Here is a 23,490-nt window from a genome sequence, read left to right as displayed (position 1 = left end):
CCTGACCCCTTTCCATCAAAAAAGCACCATGCTGCCTAAAGGCATTGACTATGACCTGATTCAGTGGTGAAGGGGGGTCTCCGAAGATTAAAACGCCTGTTCAGCCATATTCTTAGGTGTCATAAAAGACAACAGAAGGAGAATACACATCACATAACTACAACATAATTGTTTCCAGATAAAACAGAAAAGGTAGCTACTCAGTATTAACCCCTGGAAAAACATCAAACAGTCTACAGATGTGAAATAAGAACAACAGGCAGAATGCAAAACAAGGAGAGTAACAAGAGAACCTATCATTGTTTGTGCCATAACAGTAACTCACCTTTCTCCCTCTCCCAAAAGAACAGGAAAACAACACATTTCAAATCATCTTTGACATGCTAGAAGTGCTAGAAGTGCTATCAGAGGAACTGTCCCTGAACTATTTGTACATATTTATCACAGAGCATTTCATTTTCATGTATTGGTAATCATGTATACCTCTGAAATGGCTTGACAAACATGCCCATGCCATCAGTACACATTTAACTAATGCATAGAAGTAAAAGTGTAAAAGCCTTTGCTTTAGATTTTTCTTAAATAGATTCCAGCGTATACAGTATGTAGCTGACAAAATGGAAGCATAGCTTTTTAAGTTCAGTACTCCTCTGTACAGATATATCCTGAAGAAATAGCGTATGTGCAGTCTTTCCATCTTAAACAAGTCTCCTCACCATCACTTTGCCTAGTTACTGTGTTGACTTTTATTTGGTGTAGATTCAGGGCTGTTAGCATGGTGAAGATGCAAATGAGATGTGAACTCATTAGAATTGCTGAATACCAAATACTTGGATCTGTGTAGGAGATGTAAGCATTGTGCAGGCACTCCCTCAGTGTTTGGTTTTAATGGATTGCAACTGTGAATGATTAACTGTTGGGAGAGGGAAAGCACAACAGCACTGCAGGCAGGCTTACTTAAACTGGGTGTGTCAGGTTAGCTCTACAAAGTACTAGATGTAAGGGTGGCAATGTAAGTAAGCAACACACAATTCACAGGTTGTGTTCCTTAACATCCAACCTGCACTTCATTTTTTGGCAATTGCATACGATATTATTTCCATTTAATATCCTCATACATTTTAAGGCCAATGATACAGAATGGCTTGCATACTGCATGCCTCAGATTATGGTTCAGATAAATGAAGAATGGCCAACAAACACTGAAATGTAAGACAGACTTGTATATTTGCAAGCAATAATCATGACAGGTTGTGTGATCACTAGGTGCACTACATGCAAAACTAATAAATGTACAAATAACACTTGTATGGTCTGATATCAGTGTGGATGTTGGTTGCAGGTGGTTGTGTGCAGACTGAGTACATTCCTTTGCTGCAAAGCTGTTTGTATGACAAAGAGGAATAAGGCACCCATCCTGTGTTCTGAAGGTGCTTTGGAGTAAGAGTTCAAATGCAGATTTATGTAGACATACCTGATATGAATCATCATTTTCTTCTGTGTATGTCATTCATTGATTTTCTTCATTTCAACTACTTGCCCCTTTTTTCTTTTTCTCATTTTTTTGTGTTTGTCCAATTTTTTTTTTAGGGCCAGTATATGTGTAATGCAGTGCTTATGCATTCACAGGAACAGATGGAATGAATGCTGGGTTTGGTTGTGCTTATCTCATTTGTGCAAAGTGCAGCAGTGCACAAATTTGACAACTGGACCCCTAAGAAGCAGACAGGACCCAGACAGCCAAAAAAATAGAAATCGGATACATTCAATTAATGCTCTTGGTCATCATGCAAAACCGCTAAGCTTCATTGAGTGGTGGTTAACAGCAAGACCTTAAGAATGACTAGTACAATAGGGAATGTCATCTAACTAATCCTGTGGCAGTAGGTGTAAGTGTAGGGCTGGAATACAGATGGTCCTGGGTTCTAGTACAGGATGTGCAACCTTTTTTCACTGTTGTGTCATTGCAGTTTATAGCAATAAACTGAAATATAGACAAGTGTTATTTCAAGCTTCTTGTGGCAAAAAGTGCAAGTGTAGGACTGCCATAAACATGGTCCTGCATTTGAATACAGGGTATTCCATACACTTTTATTGTTGTTCCACATCCTGTTATAGTCACTCTCACTTATAACACTTGACATAGTGGAGCTGGTATTATTTCTTTGTACAAGGGCTGCGACACTAGTATTGTGTTATTTATTTATTTATTTATTTATTTATTTATTTATTTATGTATTATCACATTTATTATCAGATACATGACTGTGAGTATACTGTGTACTATATCCCTGTCAGTATATTTTTGCTATCTTGATTGGCATGGCCTTCACATTTTCCTAACACACATACACAACTGCCTGTACACTCATTAACCTTGAAATTGCAACTGCAATTATGTAATGCCTCACTGCTTGGCACTGTTGTGCTGCGCTTACCATAATGCAAACATGGTGGTCAAGGGTGCACACTGCTGAGCACTACATTTGCATGATGGTAAGCTGAGTGCAACAGTTTCAAAAAGTGTGCACACTCCTAGTAAATGTAATAACTGGAATTGGTGGGAAAGCGTCAGTCTCCATTGGTCTAGATCTATGGCAGATGTGGCAGGTGTTTGTGAGGAAGGTACCTGGTTTAGTGCACAGAGGTGGGGTGTCCAGGAGTCCAAGTGTCCATGATTTTTATTGGTCTCCTAGTTAAGCACCACAGTGACAGGCTTCTGCAGGGGGATTATTCTGGTTCCCAGTATAAGTGGGAGGCTTGGAATAGTTTTGCCTGGGCTGTATCAAATTCCACCAGTATCCCATGCACTGGAGAAGAATGTAGGCATCATTATAATGACCTACAGAGAAGGGCGAAGGATACCCTAAACCACTGGATTGAGGAATGTAGGACTGAGGACAACCCATACCTGTGTGTCATCTACAGAGAGTACTTGTAAGACTTACAAAGCTGAATATAGGCAAGACTGGTACTCATAGTGGTCTTCTGTTGTATTTTATCCACAGCTGCCAGTGACTGTGAATGTAGTGTCCAAACCCATGGGGCTGTATTGACGAGGATGAGGGAAGCATGTGGTACGTATGCCGCAGAAGCTGCAGCATTAAAAATTAAAGATAGCTTTTTTGGTATTTTATAGAGTAGTATCAAATTGATCATGCATATCTCAACTGTAAAAGAAAGTATGCATGCATTAGTCTGTAGCACACACCGAGAGTACAATATTAGGCTTTAGCCAGAGGTTGTTTGTTCAAATACCAAACTTTCCTAGTGTACAATACTGTTAATTCTTCAATAATATTTAAATTAAATTAAAACCTCTATACCAGTGGCACAAATTGACTGGTAAAAACTGTAATCTGTATAACTGGAACATGCATATGTGCAATATATGCACATGTCAAGGGTTACTTCTGCAATCTGTAGTATACAGTGCATTTGGTAGGATGTGGTACTCTTAAATGTAAATGTTAAGATAACGGAGTCAAATAATTGTATTAATGAATTGTACATCACATATCTAATCATATCTCTTTTTTTCTCTCACCCCAACCCCGTCTCTCTTTTTATTTTATTTCATATTATTTATAAAAATATTTTTGTGTTGTTTTTTCATTTTATTTTATGATTTTTTTATTTTTATGTTATTTTATTTTATTGGAAAAATTAATTTATTTTATTGTATTTTTCTTTTCTTTTTTTTTTTAATTTTATGTGTCATCAAAGTGTGTCCATGTCATCCATGTGTGCCACACCACTAAATGCTCCACAGCACAGTGGGGTAGGCCTGTGCAACATGATCTGCCTGCCCCCTCTCCACCATCTCCAGCACCATTGTCTTGCACATCTGGGAGCCAACTTGGCAGCACTGCCTCTGCTGCCCCTGCATTACCTACCACCTCAGGTATCCTGTCTCAGAGGCTGGTCCAGTGGTACCCTCTGAGAGCAGTGGCAGAGGTGGTGATTTTATCACCCACACCGAGTTGCCAGGGATGGTGCATAGGGTTGTGCCCCTCACTGTTAGTGCATGCCTACTCCAGCTGAAGAGGCTGCTGTACCTCACTTTGCAAAGTACTAAGAGGAGGAGATGGAGATGTCAAGCACTCCAGCCAGTGGTGGATGACAGTCCAGTGGGGGAGGACTTGATTCCCACTGTCACCCAGCTTGATGACTATGGTTCGGTATGTCTGCATCCTCACCACAATCATGGCGTCCCCCAACCTTTTGTGTCCATCATGGTCCCTGTCTCTTGTCTAGTTTGTCTTGTCTGTCTGCAGTTGTTTCATCACCTACCCAACTTACCTGACCCAGGCATTCCTACGTCCCTTCATCAACAGTGTTCTGTCTCCCTGAAAATAAATAAATAAATAAATAAATAAATAAATAAATAAATAAATAAATGAGCACCTGTCCCGCAGAAAAAAAATCATCCCATACATAGTTCTCCATGTGTCTTCTTGACACACTTTTTTGGCCCATTTGGCTAAACAACATGATTATGTTGTGGTCACACCTCCCTCTGGAGGTGACAGTCCAAATTCAGTTAATATTTTGCACATATGTTCATTTTACACTGTTAAAGAAATGCATAGCTATGGTTATTTCATAGGTTCATAGGTTCATAGGTTAGTACTCGGCTAGCTGCCCTTTAGGGCCATTTTAAACCTAGCCAATTACCCTATGTGAGACTCAAACCTTGCACCTTGTGCTCATAAGGTAAACACCTTAACCATTATGCCAACCTCCCACCCCTACCTCCCTTCTGCACATTCCAGTCCTGCCTTCCCTTTCTTCTTCCTCCTGCTTGCTCCCCATTTCACCACCTTCCTATCTATCCCATTTAACACCTTTAATCTGGTCAAAAATAGAATCAGACACATCACACATAAGTTTCTCGAGAAACAATGGATCCCTTCACTTTTTGGGCTCCATGTTTGCGTGAAGGCATGCGTTGCTCACTAAAAAGGTTCAGTTACCCCTGCACAATGCTGCTTAACACCTGTGAGCAATGCCAACACACAGGAACACATCTCATATACATAATTCATGTCATTGAATTATCACTCTGTAATGAAAAGTATTTGAGTATTAGATGCACCAGTATTCAAACCCAGTACCATCTGGCCCCAGAAAGGAATGTATCAATGCATTAACATGTGGCGACACAGAGTCAGTTAAGCAGCAGGTGTATTATACGGAATCAATGCTAATTGTCAGACTTCAGCTGCTCATGTTTGCGCACTGCTTGGCTATGCAAAACCATGTGTATCTTGGATGCAGCTGCACTTTGATAACCGTCGCTCAAATCCACTGCTCGCCATTCTATGGAAATGTACTTATTATGCTGTATTTCTGTTATTTACTGTCCATTTCCTGTGTATAACAAGAAATTACACATAGAAACATTACAAACTGAGGGGCCTATCTTAAAAATATGTCACACTACATCCATGTGTTGTCAAGCCCCTCAAGCACTGCAGCCCTGGGGGCCTAAGTAGTTTTTCTACACATATATCAACCACACTACAAGATGTAATATCAAATGTCGTGTGCTCTGCAACGCACATCAATCTGGTAACATGTAATACAGAACTACAACTATTGACCTGTATGACTAAAAAGCCTTATCTACAAGGCTAAGAAAAGAATCAGCATGGACTATGTCCACAGGGACATAGATGACCTTCAGCACACTTGACCCTACCCATCTTGTTTTTTTCAAGGGTAGCTCTTGCTTATTGACCCTTTTAGACTTCTTGGATACTGACTCCAAAGACCTGAATGAACGATAACAGGACATACCACCTATGTTGAGTTATCCAAGGCCTTTGACACTATCCCCCAATTCCCCAATTCATGTGTCATAGTGAAGATCTCCCATGTGGGAATTAAGCCATATAACAGTAGAGGGATAGACAGCTGGCTCACCAATATAACACACTCTCAAAGTTGGAGACTGCACCTACACCACTAGCCACTTACCATTAGAGTACCACAAGAATCTGTGCTGTACCCTCAGCTGTTTGCAAACTACTTCCCTGAAGTACAAACAATGGTAGATAGCCTATGGTCTACTAAGTTTCCAGATGACTGGTAACTGTACGCACTAATATAGAGTCCTGCAATGATGGTAACTTATTATGGAAGGGGCTGCCACACACAAATTATTGCTGACAAACTCATGGACTGAACCTTTAAGCACACAATGCCTCATTGACTTTTTGCCAATGAAGTGCCCCTGCTAAGTATGATATACATACCATCCCTCTAAGCTGAAACACATTGTTGGGAGACCCGGGAACAAATGTTGACAGCAATCTGCACTTTTATCATTATGTATCCATAGTGGTGACACACACATTCTGCATTGTGCATATCATACATATGGACATCACATCCAAGACCAGGGTGGTCATACCTCTGCTGTACTCTACCCTTATCAAACCACTAATTGAGTACAAATTCCCTTCTGTCTATACCTCACCAGACACCTGCAGCAATTGTAGAAAACACAGGGTTGTGCCTGGGAGACTCCAGGGCCTGCAAATATAACATATATGGAAAGACTGAAAGACCTTTCACTGTACTCGGTTTCATGCAGGATGCTGAGAGGTGACCCATGCCTGCCCTACAGAGCAGTCCCAGACCCTTCCTTACTGAACATGCTGGACATTTGCTAATCAAATGGGACAAGAATAACTTGGCCCAGGGTTCTCAACCTAGCCAGTGACATAAACAAAACATGCTGGGGAGACAGCTATATCCCCCAAAGACTCACAATCCTCTGTAGTAGGCTCCCACTGCATTTGAAGCAATGCTCCTAGGTGACCCTGTTCATGAGAACCTTGACTACTGATTGGGTGATTGTAAAGTCACCTCTGGGATGACACCTGTGTCCCTCATGGACAGGGCCAGTTAGTGCTGCTCCCAAAGTAGCTCTGATATCAATCACCATCCAGTTATGCTCAATAAGGGAACTTGTGTTTTTGCATAGCTAGGATTCTATACACTGTAGGGTCATTAGCTGAGTAGCCTCTTATGAACATATAAAGCTATGAGCCTATGCAGGCTTCCTAACATTTTGTTTCCCACATGGCCTGCTGATCTCATTCACTATAAGTCTGTCTGAAGTCTTATCAAAGTCAGAATTGTGCCATGGCACGTCTGTAAAGTACTGTTTTCTGTAGTGTGTGTACTTAGATAGGTAGGGTTCTGTTGTCACAGCAGTCAGTGTGTGTGTGTGTGTGTGTGTGTGTGTGTGTGCGTGTGTGTGTGTGTGTGTGTGTGTGTGTGTGTGAGTGCGTGTGTGTTTTTAGACAGAAGACCAGAAGTGTGTATCCTACAGTTACTGCTCCAATGCCATGGATTGCAAGTATTTTGGTACTTGCACAAGCCTACACATCCATTTCATGCAGGCCCCCAAACTTCTTTTCTCCAATATGGCCTTCTGATGTCATGTAGTATAAGTTGAGCTGCACTCTTGTATAAATCAGACTTGTGTCATGGTGCTTGCTTAAAGTACTGTGTTCTGTAGTCTGTGTACTTAGATATGTAGGGGTTCTATTTTCACTGCAGTCAAGTATGTGTGTGTGTGTGTGTGTGTGTGTGTGTGTGTGTGTGTGTGTGTGTGTGTGTGTGTGTCTGTGTGTGTGTGTCTGTGTGTGTGTGTGTTTGAGCTCTTGCTTAGCATTACAGAGGACATTTTACAACATGTGGGACACTATTATCATCTCCTTAACAGACACTGCTGATGTCATTAGCTATAAAGTGTTGTCTGACACACCAGAAGTCAGACTTGTGCCGTGGAACTTGCTTAAAGTTCTGAGTTCTATAGTCTGTGTATTTAGATAGGTAGGGGTTCTATTCTCACTGCAGTCAACAGGGTGTGTGTGTGTGTGTGTGTGTGTGTGTGTGTGTGTGTGTGTGTGTGTATGAGATCTTGCCTGAAATTACAAAGAGCCTTTTACACCAGCATGTGGGACACTGTTACTGCCATCTCCTCAACAGACACTGCTGATGTCAGTAGCTGCATCAGATTTTTGGATATGCAGTACTTCCACCAGGGCAGGGTCAGACACTTACCTGGATGCCAGGCAGATGTCACCTCATCCCATACCAGACAGATTACAGTGACACATCTTTAACTCTATCCACATACATCATGACATAGTTTTTAGGCCCTGTGTTATCTTGCTGAGAAAGCCCTGTGGTCTTTCCAGCTGCTGCAAGTGTCTGGTGAGGTACATGCAAAAGAGAGCATTATACCCTATTACTGTTCTGATATGGTTTTACTACAGTGCTGTCATACAGTCCTAAGATCTGCATATGATGGTGTGATATATGATGTGCACAACATAGGCTTTCAATACCAGTGTGGACACTGTGGCACTGTGGACACTGTGGCTGTTATCTACATGTGTTCTTAGTGCTGCCATCACTGGGTGTCAGCATAGCAGAACTGCTGTCAGTGCTGTAATTAACATGGAATTCCACTTTTCAGATGGACTACATAAAAAGACACAATTTTGTATGTAATTGTAGATTGTGTGCCTTTTCCCCATTTATTTGTTTGTGTTAGCTCCTCCTGTACTATGTTATCATCATTGGTGGACTCAACAATTGCACCCAATATGCAGGAATCAGCAAATGTAGTAAGGCAATGGCCATATACTTTAGCCTGAACTGTCAAGAAATAGAATCTAAACTGTGAAGGGCCAAGCACAGATCCATGGGGTTTGCCAGTGGTGACAGCTCTGCTGGTAGATGTTGATTCACCAACTTTCACAGTATGTGTTTTGTCGGTGAGCCAATTGGTTACCCATCAAATGACTTAAGGGTTACTACCCAGGTCCCAGCTGGGAGGGTTTCTCAATGATACTTGCATGGGGATTGTGTCAAAACCCTAGGCCAGATCACGATAGTCAGTATGCACTGTGTTAACTTCATCCACGTCTGTCACATGGAATCAATGGTTTGTGACAAAATTACAGATCACCTATGGCATGACTCAGCACATGCACCTTCCTGATACAGTTGAATACAGACTTCAACACACACTGCATAGGGGCTATGTTCCTATACAAGGGTGTGCATCAACATGCATCCATCTGAGTTGGGGGACAGCACCTGATGCATGCATGTGTAAAGACATCCTGACTCTCCTCAACTGTGAGGTAGACCAACATGTCATTATAGGTTCATAGGTAGGTACTAGGCTATCGATCCAAGGCCCTAAGTAAGCCTAGCCAATAAGGTTCCCTGGGTTATGCCACCCAAGAAAGTTAATTTCCTGTGCTCCTGTCAAGAGAGCCACAAGAGTGATCCCCGGGGTGTGTTTAATATTTCCCATCCACTCATCAAGATTTTTCTTGAAGAGTGCTAATGATGACCTTTGCTTGACATAGATGGGTAACTTGTTCCAGAGTATAGGAAGTCTCTGGGACAGGAATCTATCCCTCCAGCATGTACTGTTTATTGTGGTGACAAGATTTAGGTCCCTAGACTATGTAGCTCGGAGGGATTGGGATTTCTTTAGGTGCAGCATGTCCAACAGCTCTGGGTTTAACATAGCTTTATATGTTAGGCAGAGATCTCCTCGGAGTAGACAATATGCTACAGAGTAAAGCTGGAGTTTTTTGAGACGGTCAGTGTAGGGCATCTGTATGAGGCCAGTAATCCTCTTTGTGAGGTACTTCTGTGGCCTTTCCAGCTGCTGCAGATGTTTTGTGAGGTACATTCCAAAAGGGGCGTTGTACTCTATAAAGGGTCTAATGGGTGCAGAGTAGAGGGGGAACATTGACCTCTTTTTTCCTGGATGAGATCTCTTTTGTGATGAGGTGTGCCACATAGAAGGATTTCCTGATTACTGTGGCAATGTGATTATCAAAGGAGAAACTACTGTCCACCTGGGTCCCAAGGTCTCTTATCACATATTCGGTGTTAAGTAGACTGCCGTTTATGTGGTAGTTCATGGGTACAGAGTAATATAACAGCTGTGTGCAACAGAGCTGTGTGAGTTGCTAATGGTACATCATGTCTATTACATCTGATAGATGTCCTTAAAGAGGTCATCGAGGACATGCATGATGACAACAGTATCATCTTGTGGAACTTGACCAGGTGAAGGCTTTTGAGAAAAATCCACACTGAGGTATTCAATCAACACTGTCATATGTGGCCAGAATCAACTATATCACCAAATGGGTAGACCAGTGTATCACATACATGGCATCTCAATATGTTGAAATGTGTGACATGACCTATATCTCAGGTCCAGTGATCAGGTCCGTACATCAGGGCTGTCTGCTGGGCTCTTTCCTGCCTGTTAGTTAAGTGATGGACATCACAGATGACATACACATGCTGTGTCCAAACAGCTGCCTGAAGGACTATGGCTTGTGGGCAATCCTTGTCTCCAACTGTGATATCAGTATAATACAGACAGTATTAGCACATACCAGAAACTGCTGCCACAGCCATGAAAACACCTGCATGGACAGGACACATTGGGGGATTTGTTTTTTCAGGAAACAAACAACAAACCCACCACCCAAGTATATGTAGACATTACACCCTATAATCAGACCAGTAGGTATATGATACATGTACTGGGGTAGATGGTAAGTGGTACATCCACCAGCATGTGGTCACAGTGGTGAATACTCCCTTGAATGTAACGCGAGTACTGGGTATGTGAAGGACATGCACATCAGAGGCCGTAATAACTTTATGGTTTCTAGCCCTCATCACACCAATAATGGTGTACAATGCACCCCTCTTCATGTACCTCCCTACACATCTTCTAGTGATATGTAACTGAAGAGTACCACCTTTGTTGTTTTGTGCTGTCATGCAGCTATTTGTCCATACCTAGGCATTCTTTCTGTGGAATATACATGATTGTTTCATGGTCCGGAACACCAATTAAGTTGTTACACCAGATGCATGTGTGCTACCTGTTCTGCTTTACGCACACTACATACATTGATATTTGACAACATTAATGCCATGTACATCATTCATGACAGCATGGATTGTGCTATATATATATATATATATATATATATATATATATATATATATATATATATATATATATATATCATGCACACAAGGCAGCTAGCCTGTATTGCCCATACTGTCACATACATGTATAGCAGTGTCCCCTCCTAACACCTCCAGCAGATGTTACAGTGCCAGGACAGTGTGTGTGGTTACCCTCATAGAGTGTGGATGTATGATAATAGTTGTTCATGTGTGTGTATGCGTGTGTGCAGACTCATCTCTTATCACTCTTCATCACATATTTTATGTTAGAGGCATGGGATTACTGGTGGTATTATTCTGATATTGTCCATGGTTGTGGTTGGTTCTTGTAATGTTTTCCATGAGTTTTTACCTGTGGCCAGCTTACTGGAGCCCTTCACTGAGAGTACACTCATATTCAGGCATATCAGTTTGCACAGTTTCACAATATGCACACTACCCCAGTTGCATGTTAGATTCCTGATAGATGTCCTCTGCATTATTCATGTATGGATGCTTATCTCACACAGACATCCTCCCCATTGTTATGTCACCTTGTGTGACAGTCACTTATAACACATTGTCACTGTACAGTCTGTACTGTACCATGTAGATATGTACTTGGTGTTGCTGCTATAACCATCTTCCATTGACATGCCCTGCTCTGCTGTACATGAGGGAGTTTCACCTGTCCTCCTTCCCTGTGTTCATTCCTACAATTCATCTGTGTGTCCCTATTCAGTACACACACTCCCCTGAGTGATCATTTTACATGGCAGTCCATGTCCTGTTACAAATCATTAACAGAGCTTCAGTACACACTGCCAGGAATGGGATATCATAATACTCTGCACTGTAGGTACAATGACCTGTACTGTGTTTGGACCATATATTTTGCATTCATACTTCTCAAATGTCCAGATATTCCCAGGATGTCCAGATGTTTTTCATATCAAATTTGTGGCTTTCTGCCATATCACTGGGATGATCTCCTGACTAATGTGAGTCAATATTACATACATTTGAATTCATACTTCTCAACTGTGCTGATTTGTGCAGAATGTCCAGTTTTTGTGTCATATTTGTGATCTTTCCCCATAACATTTTTGTTTTCTGGCAAATCATTGGCATGTCATTGCAGAGTGAAGTCAGAAGTTGATGACAGACATTTGCATTTCAAACTTCATGCTCTTCAATGAGTTCATACTATTGTACAACCTACTATTCTATCCACTTTCTGAAGAGCAATATTAAAAATCTGTCCCTATTTGTTTGGGCCTTTGTTCCCCCTATTATTTACGGCTTTGTTTACATTTCTTGGTCTAAGAGGCTGAGAGAGTTTAATTCTAACACATTTCTATGTGATATGTATGTCAGATATGTCCCTGTTTCAGGTTATTTGTCCCCTCATTAGGTTGGCCTTTGTGCAGATGTGTTGCACTAACAAATTGACAGCTATCTATGACGTCTTGGTGATCATTGTTGCAAATCTGGACAGCATACGTATTCTGCCTTACACATAATTGATCTCCATGTTCTTTTACATGGTTGCCTGGCTAGTCACAAAACCTGGCTTAGACAGGCAGTGCATAATTAATATACATTGCGTGCAACTGCTAGCCGCACACTGCTGGGCAAACATGTAAACTCCGTGTATGCTTCGCCCAGAGCCTACATGGAGTTTATTGAATCCCAGGGAATGAATAGCAAACTTGCTTTTGGAAGACTGTTTTAATACAGTTTCATTTTGAAGTTTTTCCCTGTTCAGGGCTGTTGGTCAGACAAACTTCTCCATGATAGCATGGTTTTAGTTGTTGCAGTACAGATTTATAAAAGCATAGAATTGTTTTACAGAGAAAATTGGTGTGTATCAGGGTGCTGTTTTCCAGCAGAAGGATGTTGCAAGACCAGTACTTTGATACTTCTGTGAGAAAATTGGAAAGCAGGTGTATTAGACAAAACAGAAAGAGGTGATATTGAAGAGGCATAGCTACAATAACTTGTGGAGGCTTAAAAAGACTGAAATAGCTAAGGACAAAACTACACCTTAACATGCTGGCCTACAAGTCAAATCTGAAAGTTAAAGAATACAAAGAGAGAATTTTCCTAGAACATTTCTGTAAGAATTTATTGGAAAGGAAATGTTTCTGGCATTAAACGTTTACCATTGTTCTCCATCTGTGAATCCCCTTTTGTAGTGAAAATATGAACATGACAAGAAACAATACATGATATGTGGTCCCAAGTCAGGACTATTCTACATGAGGAGGAGGAGGAGGAGACAGGTATAGGTATTAATGAGAAATCTGGCTTGTTTGTATGCTCTTCTGAAAAATGTGTATTTGAGTGTTGACAAGCATACCTAGAACAGTTTATGGCATACAGCAGAAAGTAGGGAAAATGATCTACATCCAGGGAAAGTAGCACAAAAATGACAAGAACATATAAGAACAGTTATATTGCTTCTTTTTTCATGCCTCAGAGCAATCTAGTGATAGACTTCAGGGGGTATGCAGGTTTTAAACCTGAACATTAAACAGATCAGGTATAGCATGTTAGCATGCTTAAAGAATGAAAGCGCACTCAAACATCTGTTCTGGAGTTTGTTATTTCTCTTCATTCAATCGGAACACTTGATTCATCTATTTTTTTGTTTTTTAATTTTTTGCTTTTACTGCATTTTTTCGCATTGGACATAGAGCAGAAGTGCTGTGTTTTATGTTTTAAAAGAAGAATGTTAGGGTCTATGCCGGGACATCTGTGCTGAACCATCTTTGTTGCTGTGAATGTTTTTTTTAACTGTTTTAGTTAGAAGGATTATAACATCTGCACTTTTAACAGATCAATAAGGAATGGAGTTTCCTGTGTAGTCACATTCTGTTATATGAACGTGAACACTACCTACTTTGCACTTAAGCACATTAAATGAACATCAGAAGAAGCATTTAACATTTCTTAATCCTAGGTCTTATAAGGACTTAAACAGCATTTTCAGAAAAGAATTACAAAGCAAAGATTGTAACTCTGCAAAAGTATTTTTAAATGGTTTCAGTTCCTTTTATCATTTTCAAGATCCTTGACTAACAGGACCTGTTAGGTCATAGCACCTTGAGGGGTTCTCTCGTGTAGGCATGTGTAAGTGCTGAAATATTTAGTATTAATCAAGTAAGGCCCACCAGGAATTTTAGCTGTACTAGGTGACTTGCTTAAAGTCAAACAGCATGCAAGTGGAGATTAGGTTTAAATCCAGGTCTCCAAATTATAGTTTATTAGCAGCTTTCAGACTTAATCCTGTACAATCTTGTGAGAGAGCAAGTAAATGGCAAAGTATAAGGCTGGATGATATTATATGCAATACAAACTAATTATGCAATATTTAGTGCGCGCACGTGTGTGTGTGTGTATGTGTGTGTGTGTGTGTGTGTGTGTGTGTGTGTGTGTGTGTGTGTATGTGTGTGTGTGTGTATGCATTACATAAATATTAGTTTGGTATTTGGCATAGAGGATTAATAAGCAGTTAATGAGTTGTTTCCTGAGGTATAGAGGTCCAGGGTTTGATTCTCTTAGCTTCATTTGCCTAACTATGTGACTCTGTGCAAGTCACTTAACCAGACAGTGCTCCTGGGCTGAGTCTGAAAAAGGTCCATGGAGATCAGTGCACTACCCCTGTAAACAAATAAAATAAATTAGGCTCCTTGTCTGATTACAGATTGTTTGCCAAACTAATTTGAGACAATAATGAGGAGTCTGCTAGCTGACTGCTATGCTGGGAAATGTCAAATCACAGAAATTCATTAATATATTTAGTTCTGCAGAGTTTGCAGTAATCAGTAGGCTAATCAAAAAAAAAAAAAAAAGAGGAGTAAACCATCTCTGCTATACACACATCTGTTTTCATAATTCTACATTTGGTTATGAATGTAGCACATTAAGTCGAAATGAATGAACCCTTGTCCAACCACTCATCAATTCATCTGCCTGCCACTGTCCACCAGTGATGGACATAGGACTTGCAGACAATTTCAGTGTTGTAGTGGATACGTATGCACAGGTTGTTAAAACAGATCAGGTAGGAAGAAGGACAGATGGAAGGAGGGTTCAGGTGGAGTCAATGGTTGTTTTATTTTATTTGATCAGTTGCTGATGTTCTGAATGTACCTTTGGGATACCATGGATGACTACAACTGTAAAGTCAAGGTGATCAGCTAACAACAGTACTGCTGACTGCAATACATCCCCATTCAGTGGTCTCAGGACAGTGAAACTATGTGTTGGAAGAAGCCATACAGACTTAAAGCTTCTCCCAAGTTCAGCATCTTCCCATTCAGCAATTCCTCAGTAACAAGCTGCCTTATTCTGTTAATTTCCTGGGTGATTAATACTGAAATGCAAGCAAGAAAAATCCCACCCTAGGTCTGCACTCATGTCCCTAATTTATTTCCAGTTGAATTCTAGATTTTTCTAAGAAGAAGAATTTGAGAATTTTGGGAATCAGATCAGTGATTTTTCACACGTCTTCTAACAGATATAAAAGGTTCTCTCCAATTTTTGCAAGAGACATTGTTTTTTGAAGACAACCAGCCCAATTAATATGCGTTCTTATTATATAGAGCAGTCAGCTCATACTATATTCATAATTACATTTGTGACTTTCTAATGCAGATGTTGTATGTGCAACTAACAAGGCAACAGGATTATCCTGGAGACAGTGCATACCAACTTAAATATTTTGCTTTTATATTTAATGCTTTGGCAGGGTACCATCCTTTAATATTTTGATCCTCAGCACATATTGTTATTCAGTTTGCATCATACTAGCAATTTTCTGTGCATGGGAAGTGTGTGTGTGTGTGTGTGTGTGTGTGTGTGTGTGTGTGTGTGTGTGTGTGTGTGATGTAATATACTCCACATCTAGCCTATACCATGCCTGGTCAGGAAATGGACGCCGGAAGCATCACTGACATGAGAGTTAAGGCATGTTATAGTGCTTCATTCTGCAGTCTTGGATTTAGTTCCTTCAAGTTCACCTCACAAAGTGTAAATCATTTGAGAAGAAAGACAGCGTTCCATGTTGGCTTCTATAAAGATGTACCTACAGCTAGTGGACTTGTTAGGTTAACAAATACATAAAATAAAGGGAAAAATCTGAGTGGGAAGCTTACTTTTGTTTAGTTATTGGATTAGTACTCTGATCACAACAAACTGTTCTCAGGTACACCCCGGGTGAAGAGATTGACAATAAATAAAAGAGAACTAATTCACAAACACAAGATAAATCACAGAAAGTGCAGAGTCCAGCAGACAATTGAAGCAATGATCAAATATTATTAATAAAGGAAAACAAACAAATGTGGATTAATAAATATGGAAGGTCAGTAGCAGGTGAGAATACAGGGTAGAAGTTATGCAGGTAAGGGAGGAATTAGGTGATATGTCCAGTGGAAATGTACTTGCAGTCAGATTTTTGATGGAGGTTTCTTTTGACTTGAACTCTGAAAGTGGGGAAAGAGGATATACCTTTTAGGTGAGGAAAAGGGATTACCATAGTTTGACGACAAGACTTAGAAAGATTTGGTCAGTACACTGCAGTTTGGTTTGGGGGTTCTTGAGTGAAGAAGTCAATTAAGAAAAATTGTGGAGGTTGCTGAGGTGATTTTATTATGGAGTTGGGCAGCAAAAGGCAGGAAGGCACCTTGCTGATATAATTTGAGAAGAAGAGACCCTAGGAGTAACTTAACTCTGTAGTTGACTGAGAGCCATTTGGCTTTGGAGAGGGTGGTATTGTGGTGTTCCTGTGCGTGCGTGTGTGTGTGTGTGTGTGTGTGTGTGTGTGTGTGTGGGAGGGGGGGGTGCAAATGAATTGGCAGATTTTGCTTTCAATAGACTGTAGAGTGAATGATTTTTTTTAGAGGCTGTGGCTATGATGTGGAGCCTGTATTCAAGTTGAGCAAGGGTGACTCCTTTGCCTTTTGCAGCGTTAACTAGTCTGAAGATAAAGGATAAGAATAAAAAGAGAATTAATTTTTTTTCCTGGTGTTTTCAATGTGGCTATAGAAGTTAAGTGACTGGTCCAACTACAAATCTAGGTACTTAAAGGATGTGGTTGTTTCTACTGGGATACCTTTAAGATCTGCAAAGTTGAGATTTCTATGAGTTTTTACAGCTTCTGTGAGGTTTCAAATACTATATGTTTTGTTTTGGAGAGGTTTAGGAATAGTTTATGGTTATTTAGCTAAGAATTAAGGAAGTGCAGATCAGGTTGAAGATGGGTTTTAATAATTGAATGTGAGGGGTTGGACTGAAGGATAACCATATCATCAGCATAGACGGTGATAGGAAGGTTAGGAAGGTTGCAGGGTAGTTTGTTAATAAAGACTGAAAACAACAATGGAGTGAGTATGAAGCCCTTGGACACTTCTTTGGTAAGGGTCACTGGTACTAGAGATGATAGGGATGAGACAATATTGGTGTTTAAATAGCCATTTGTTAAGAAATTTTTGGAACCAGATGACAACTTTGGAACTATCTCTGATTTTTTGGAGGGAATGAAAGAGGAGGAGGTGATCAATAAAATCAAAAGCTTTGATAAAGTCAGTAAAGAGAGCTTCTGAATGGTTTCCTTCATCCATGTTGAGAAGGACCTCATCTATAAGTGACCATAGTGCTATCATTACGCTCTATCCAGTTCATAATTCATGGTGTTTAAGAGGGGGGAGATGGTACTGGTAGTGTAAGGAGGGTGGAGATGGGGTGGAAGTGCGAAGCATTTTCTATCTGAGGCTGTTTGGGAAGTGGTTTGACAAGTGCAATTTTCCATATGTCTGATATGGTGTTTTGAGTTAAGAAGATGTTATAAATATGGAGATGATATGTGGTATGGAGGTCTTTGCAGAGTTAGATGAAACAGGGGAATAGGTTATCTGCGCCGTGTGTGTGTGTGTGTGTGTGTGTGTGTGTGTGTGTGTGTGTGTGTGTGTGTGTGTGCATCAAGGGGTATATTTTCTAGGAGGGACTCAAGGTCCTTTTGAGGGATTTTCTTAAAATAGAAGAGGGGGAGAAAAAAGTGGGGGTTGGGAAACTTAGGAGGAGAGATAAAGGCTATGAGTCAGCCTTGAGAGGTCTGGATGGAGATAGCGGAGGAGGTGGGATCTGTGGATTGTCAGACTGTGTGAAGATTTACTTCTTGACAAAATTTTTTGGATTTACCTATCAGAGAAAGTTATTTGCATTTGAAACAGCTGGATTTCTGCCCTTGTGTGGTTGCTTACCTTGGTTACATAGAGAGGTAAATTCAGTATGATTTTCTGGTGAGGGGTTTTGTCTCCGTGGAGACCATACATTGTCTCTAAGTTTGAGCACAGCTTTCCATTCAGTGGTTAGCCAGGAATTCTGTTGTATTTGAAAAGGTGCTATATGAGAAGAAGAATTTATCTCAAAGTTGAAGGATGGAGGTTATGTGTAAGAGCTGTGGCAGCTGAGTTGGGATTCTGTAAGATCGTAATGGGAGACCAGTTCATAGCTGCTATGTGTGTTTTGAGGTTTTCAGTATTGACATTGGATTTGGGTATGAAGATAACTAGTTTGGTGGGCAGTTTTAGTAACTAGTGGATAATCTGCAAGGTTATTGAGGAATGGCACTAAACAGGGGTAGAACAGAAGATATTTTGGAGATATTGGCAGGGCTGTTTTTTAGTAATTAGCCAGTTCAGGAGGAAGTGGTTGATGGTTTGGAGATCTGAAAGGGTAATGTCATTGAATCACTGTATAGGGCTGATATTGGCTAGGTCTCAGGTGACCTATGTAGTTTAGGCTGAAATCACCTAGAATAATAATGTTTTTTTATGTAGGAAGCTGAGGTGAAAGCAAGAGCAAGGGATTTAAATTTGTTAAGAGAGGTTGACAGAGGAATTTACTTGAGTGGCATTATAGGAAGTGGGTTTCAGGGTATATGTCTTTTCTATGTCTAACAGATAATAAGGCTTGATACCTAAACCAGAATCCGTAGACTTGATTCCTTATCACTGATCAAATCTGTGCCACTCTGAATTCTTAATTCTAACATTCCATTGACTTTTATTCCAAGTCTGAGACCTTGTTCTTATGATTAAATTTCCTAACCAACAGCCACTCCCTTGCTTTAAAAGCCTGGTCTGTCAGAGTTGGGAAACACACAGGAAGGCTTAAATTGAAGTAATTTTATTGGCCATAGGGCTATTTAGTCAGTTATGTTAGTTTTTTTCAATGCCTCTATAAATCTGGTACATTTGCACAGACCTGCACATCACACAGTGGAATGTAACAGTTCCTTGTATAGACAAAGGCACTTAGAAACTAAAATTTCCCTATAAAACTATCTCTGAAGCTGTACTCAGTAACTCAGTTGTGCAAAGGGCAACTAGTTTGTACACTGAGGAAATCCACCCCATGATTCTACTCCTACATAGTCCAGTTTTTGTTTCTAGCCTTAAAAGCACCCAAACCAGCCCACTGTTAACTCTTCTTGTGTGGAACCCTTGTAGTTCACCTAGGAGGACCTGACATCATGGATATGCACTCTCCCAGTTTCTCCATCACCAGTTTATTGGATACAGGCATATTGAGACAATGTACCAATTTTGTTCATGTTATCTGACAACCAACTAATCCTTAGATGAAACTGATACAATTTGAGAGAGATGCAGTTACACAAGTTCACTGGAAAGCACGATTGTCCTATAGAAGCACTTTAAATAACACATGTGCACACACACACACACACACACACACACACACACACACACACACACACACACACATGCGTGCACACACCCTACACCCATCACACATAGTAAGCACCCAACACATAGACCAGCATATACTGGGGCACTTACAAAACAACCTCATAAACCCCAAAGACCTCCCATACATTCAACCTGCACCAATTATCCTCAGCAAACCCAAGAGCATCCTACTGAAATAACAGCCAACACCACACATACAGCCACACCCTATGGAGCTTCATCTACAAAGCCCATAAGACAAGCTAACACAGTGCCCAGTACTGTAGTCATACAGAACTTTATTGTGGGACATATGGATGAGAGGTAAACAGAAACCAAGAATCAAACCAAAAATGTCCAGCAGAGACAGGACCCGGAACTTGCAAACACAAAAACAGTTGCTGGTAAAACAAAGTCTTTATTGGACTAAAAAAGCAATATGTAAAAACTGTAAAAACAAACGCATTTGCTCGGTCAATACTGAGCTTCTGGACCGACTCAAATCCCTGTCACTATACTCAATCTTCTACAGAGTGCTAAGAAGTGACCTCTGTCTGGCACACAAGGCATCCTCTGACTCATTACTGATGACTTTACTGCACATCTGCAAGTCACTGCTATCAGAAATACTCAGTCTAGGGATCCAAACCTCTTCTGCAACATCAATAGGACAGTTTGGAGGGATTGGTATATCTTGCAGAGGATACTGCTGCTGTGGAACAGACTGCCCATCCACATAAAAGTACACTCCTGTCCATATTCAACCGCTACTTAAATTTATGGATGGTTAACAAAATTTACTCAAAGATTGCCCCTATACTACTAATGGACAAAGGCAGCTCTTAAATGTGTTATTTCATGCATGGGGTTCCCCTCAAATTATCTGTGGTATGATCATAGTTATTTACATTAGAGGTAATATATAATTATCAACCATGGTATGGGTAAGGCCAATCAAATGGGATAGGTTATTTGAGCACAAAAAAGGGAAACTGGCTAGGACTAAAATGGCCTGCAAGGGCAGCTGCAGCTAGCCTAGTACTTACCTATGATCCTATGAACTCATAAACATACTGGACCAGTTAATCAATATGCTCACTAGGGGTGTAAGCATACAGGATCTGTTATGCATACATATGGGAGCTGTTTCCTTCAAAATAAAAATCAATGCTGTGACACTAGCAAACTTTGTAACAGTTGGGAACCATTCTAAGGCAAGCTACCTATTATTAAGCGATTACCTTACAAAATTTCAAGCCCTTTCAAACTCTTAGAACTCAGCTGCCTACACAGAATAGTACCAGAAACCCTCTACAATCACATTAATAGATGCATAGAGATAGTTTTGCCTGCCAGAAACAAGCCCAGAACAAACTCAGAAATCAAGCCACACTGATGGAATTCAAACATAAACAGATTGTGCAACAGAAGTTAAAAGTAACAGCTAAAATTAGGAAGTACATTGCCCAACAGGATAAAAACACTCTCATCAGGCTGAACAAAAATTAAGAGTGAAAACTAAGTCTACCAAGGCCATTTGTGAGGTAAAGATAGCCTCCCAGGCCAAGGACAACCACAAGGATTTTTTTAGCTATGTCTGAAACCTCAAAGGCAGTTTACAGCAGTACACAGAACTGATTGTTAATGGAGCCACTTACACAGTGACAGAAGATATAGAAAATCTGCTGGCTGACAAATTCAGCTGCAGTTTTACCCCCATTCTCCCTGGTCCCCCCCAAGTAATACCATCAACCATAACCTCTGACCATCACTAGGGGGCAGGTCCTAAATGCACTGTCTAAGGCTAAGAATGCCGCATTGATGGGCCCCGATAATATCCCTGGATGTCTCCTAAATAGCTTGAAGCATGACCTGTCTGGACCTCTGGAGTCACTATTTAACCATAGCCCCCAGACAGGCTATGTGCCACATGAATGGAGAACTGCAATGGTCATCCCTCTGCACAAGGGAGGTCCATCAACAGATCCTGGGAACTACAGACTCATAAGTCTGACTAGTCTCATATGCAAAGTCATGAAAAGGATTACCATGGATATGATTAATAATGACAGAGAAAACCTTCAGACACTGGATCCAACCCAGTTTAGCTTTGATCATACCTACTCAACCTGGTGGACTTTTAAAAAAGTCACCATGGCAATGGATGTAAAGCAAAATGGTACATACCACCTACCTTGACCTGGCTAAGGCATTTGATACAATGCCACACTCGATCATTGTAAATAAACTCATGGAATTAGGTGTTAAGCTTATGTTACGAGGTGAATAGCCAGGTGGTTCTCAAGTAGGATTCAGGTCTACCTTCACAAAGATGCTGGTCACCCAGAGTCCCTAAGGGTACTGTGCTGGGCCGATCCTTGTTGACATTTACTTCTGAGATGTCAAGGCCAATTTCAAAGGCCTCTGGTGACCAAGTTTGTAGATGACTGCAAACTAGGAGCGGTCATAGAGTCCCTACAAGACACTAACGTCCTACAGGAAGCACTAACACAGACAAATGACTGCTACCAAAGCCATGGCTTAAATATTACTGCCAAGGAGTCCAAAATAGTACCATTTGGGAAGTCAGCCACCCTAAAAAACTACCTCATTGATGACACACCCCTAAGAATGGGCCCAGTAATCAGACATTTGGGGGTATATGTAGATAGTAGCATGTGTTTCTACCTACAAAAATCTAAGGTTGTAAGGAAATCATTCTATGTTGCTCAACGTATAAGCAAGGGCATATCATCTAGGTCCAAGGAGGTCATCGTTCCTCTGTATTTGGCCCTCAACAGCCTCATCATTGAGTACAGTGCCCCCTTTGGTATGCAGCTGATGAAGCACATGCAGCAACTGATACGTCTACACAGGTGTAAATAACATGTCATATGTAGATTGTCTCAAAGCCATGCCTCTCTAATCTGGGTTTCCTACAGACTGCTGAGGGGCGATCTGTGCCTGGCAAACAAGGCATCTTTGGATACCACTCTGATAGACTTTTTTTGCACATCTCCATAACTAATAGCATCAAAACTATTTGATCTAGGGACTTGAACCTTGCTTGTGACATGAATAGGACATGTTGGAAGGACAGATATGTAACACAGAGGATTCCCCTTCTCTGGAACAGGCTTCCTATCCATATGAAGCAGAGTTCTTCCTTAACCCTATTCAAGTATCACCTGGACCAATGAATGGGAAATTAGAAATTCATCCCAGGTCTAGCAGTCTCTAATAGACCAAGGCAGTCTGTAAATTATAACCTAGCCTACATATATCCCTTAAAATAACCTCTAAGGTACAAGAAACTCGCAGAATATATTTGGGATACATGGCTAGCCTTATAAAGGCCTCAATGATCATTGGTCGAGTATGCAGCTATGAACTTGTTACTTCTGAGCTTCATTGACTGAACCATATTCATTTAGATTAAATGGATTTGGCTGAATGAGCCAAATTGTCTAAAGTAAATACCCAGGTCCTCATACTGTCAGTTTCAGACACCGTATTCTGCATTCTGTAAGTCTGATTCCAGTTCCATATCCTTAGGCTCAGCTTCTTAGCTTGACTCCTATATCAAGTAGAAGCAGCCCTGGAAAACTCTAACAGCATTCCTTGCATGTGATGGAATATGTCTGTCTACATTATTTACTTATTTCCTTATTTATTTATTTAGAGCAGTTGTGTTGGTTGGACTACA

Source organism: Protopterus annectens, chromosome 13.part0, assembly GCF_019279795.1.
Source record: "Protopterus annectens isolate FY-2018-M chromosome 13.part0, PAN1.0, whole genome shotgun sequence".
Taxonomy (NCBI): Eukaryota; Metazoa; Chordata; order Ceratodontiformes; family Protopteridae; genus Protopterus; species Protopterus annectens.
This window is presented reverse-complemented; position numbering follows the sequence as displayed.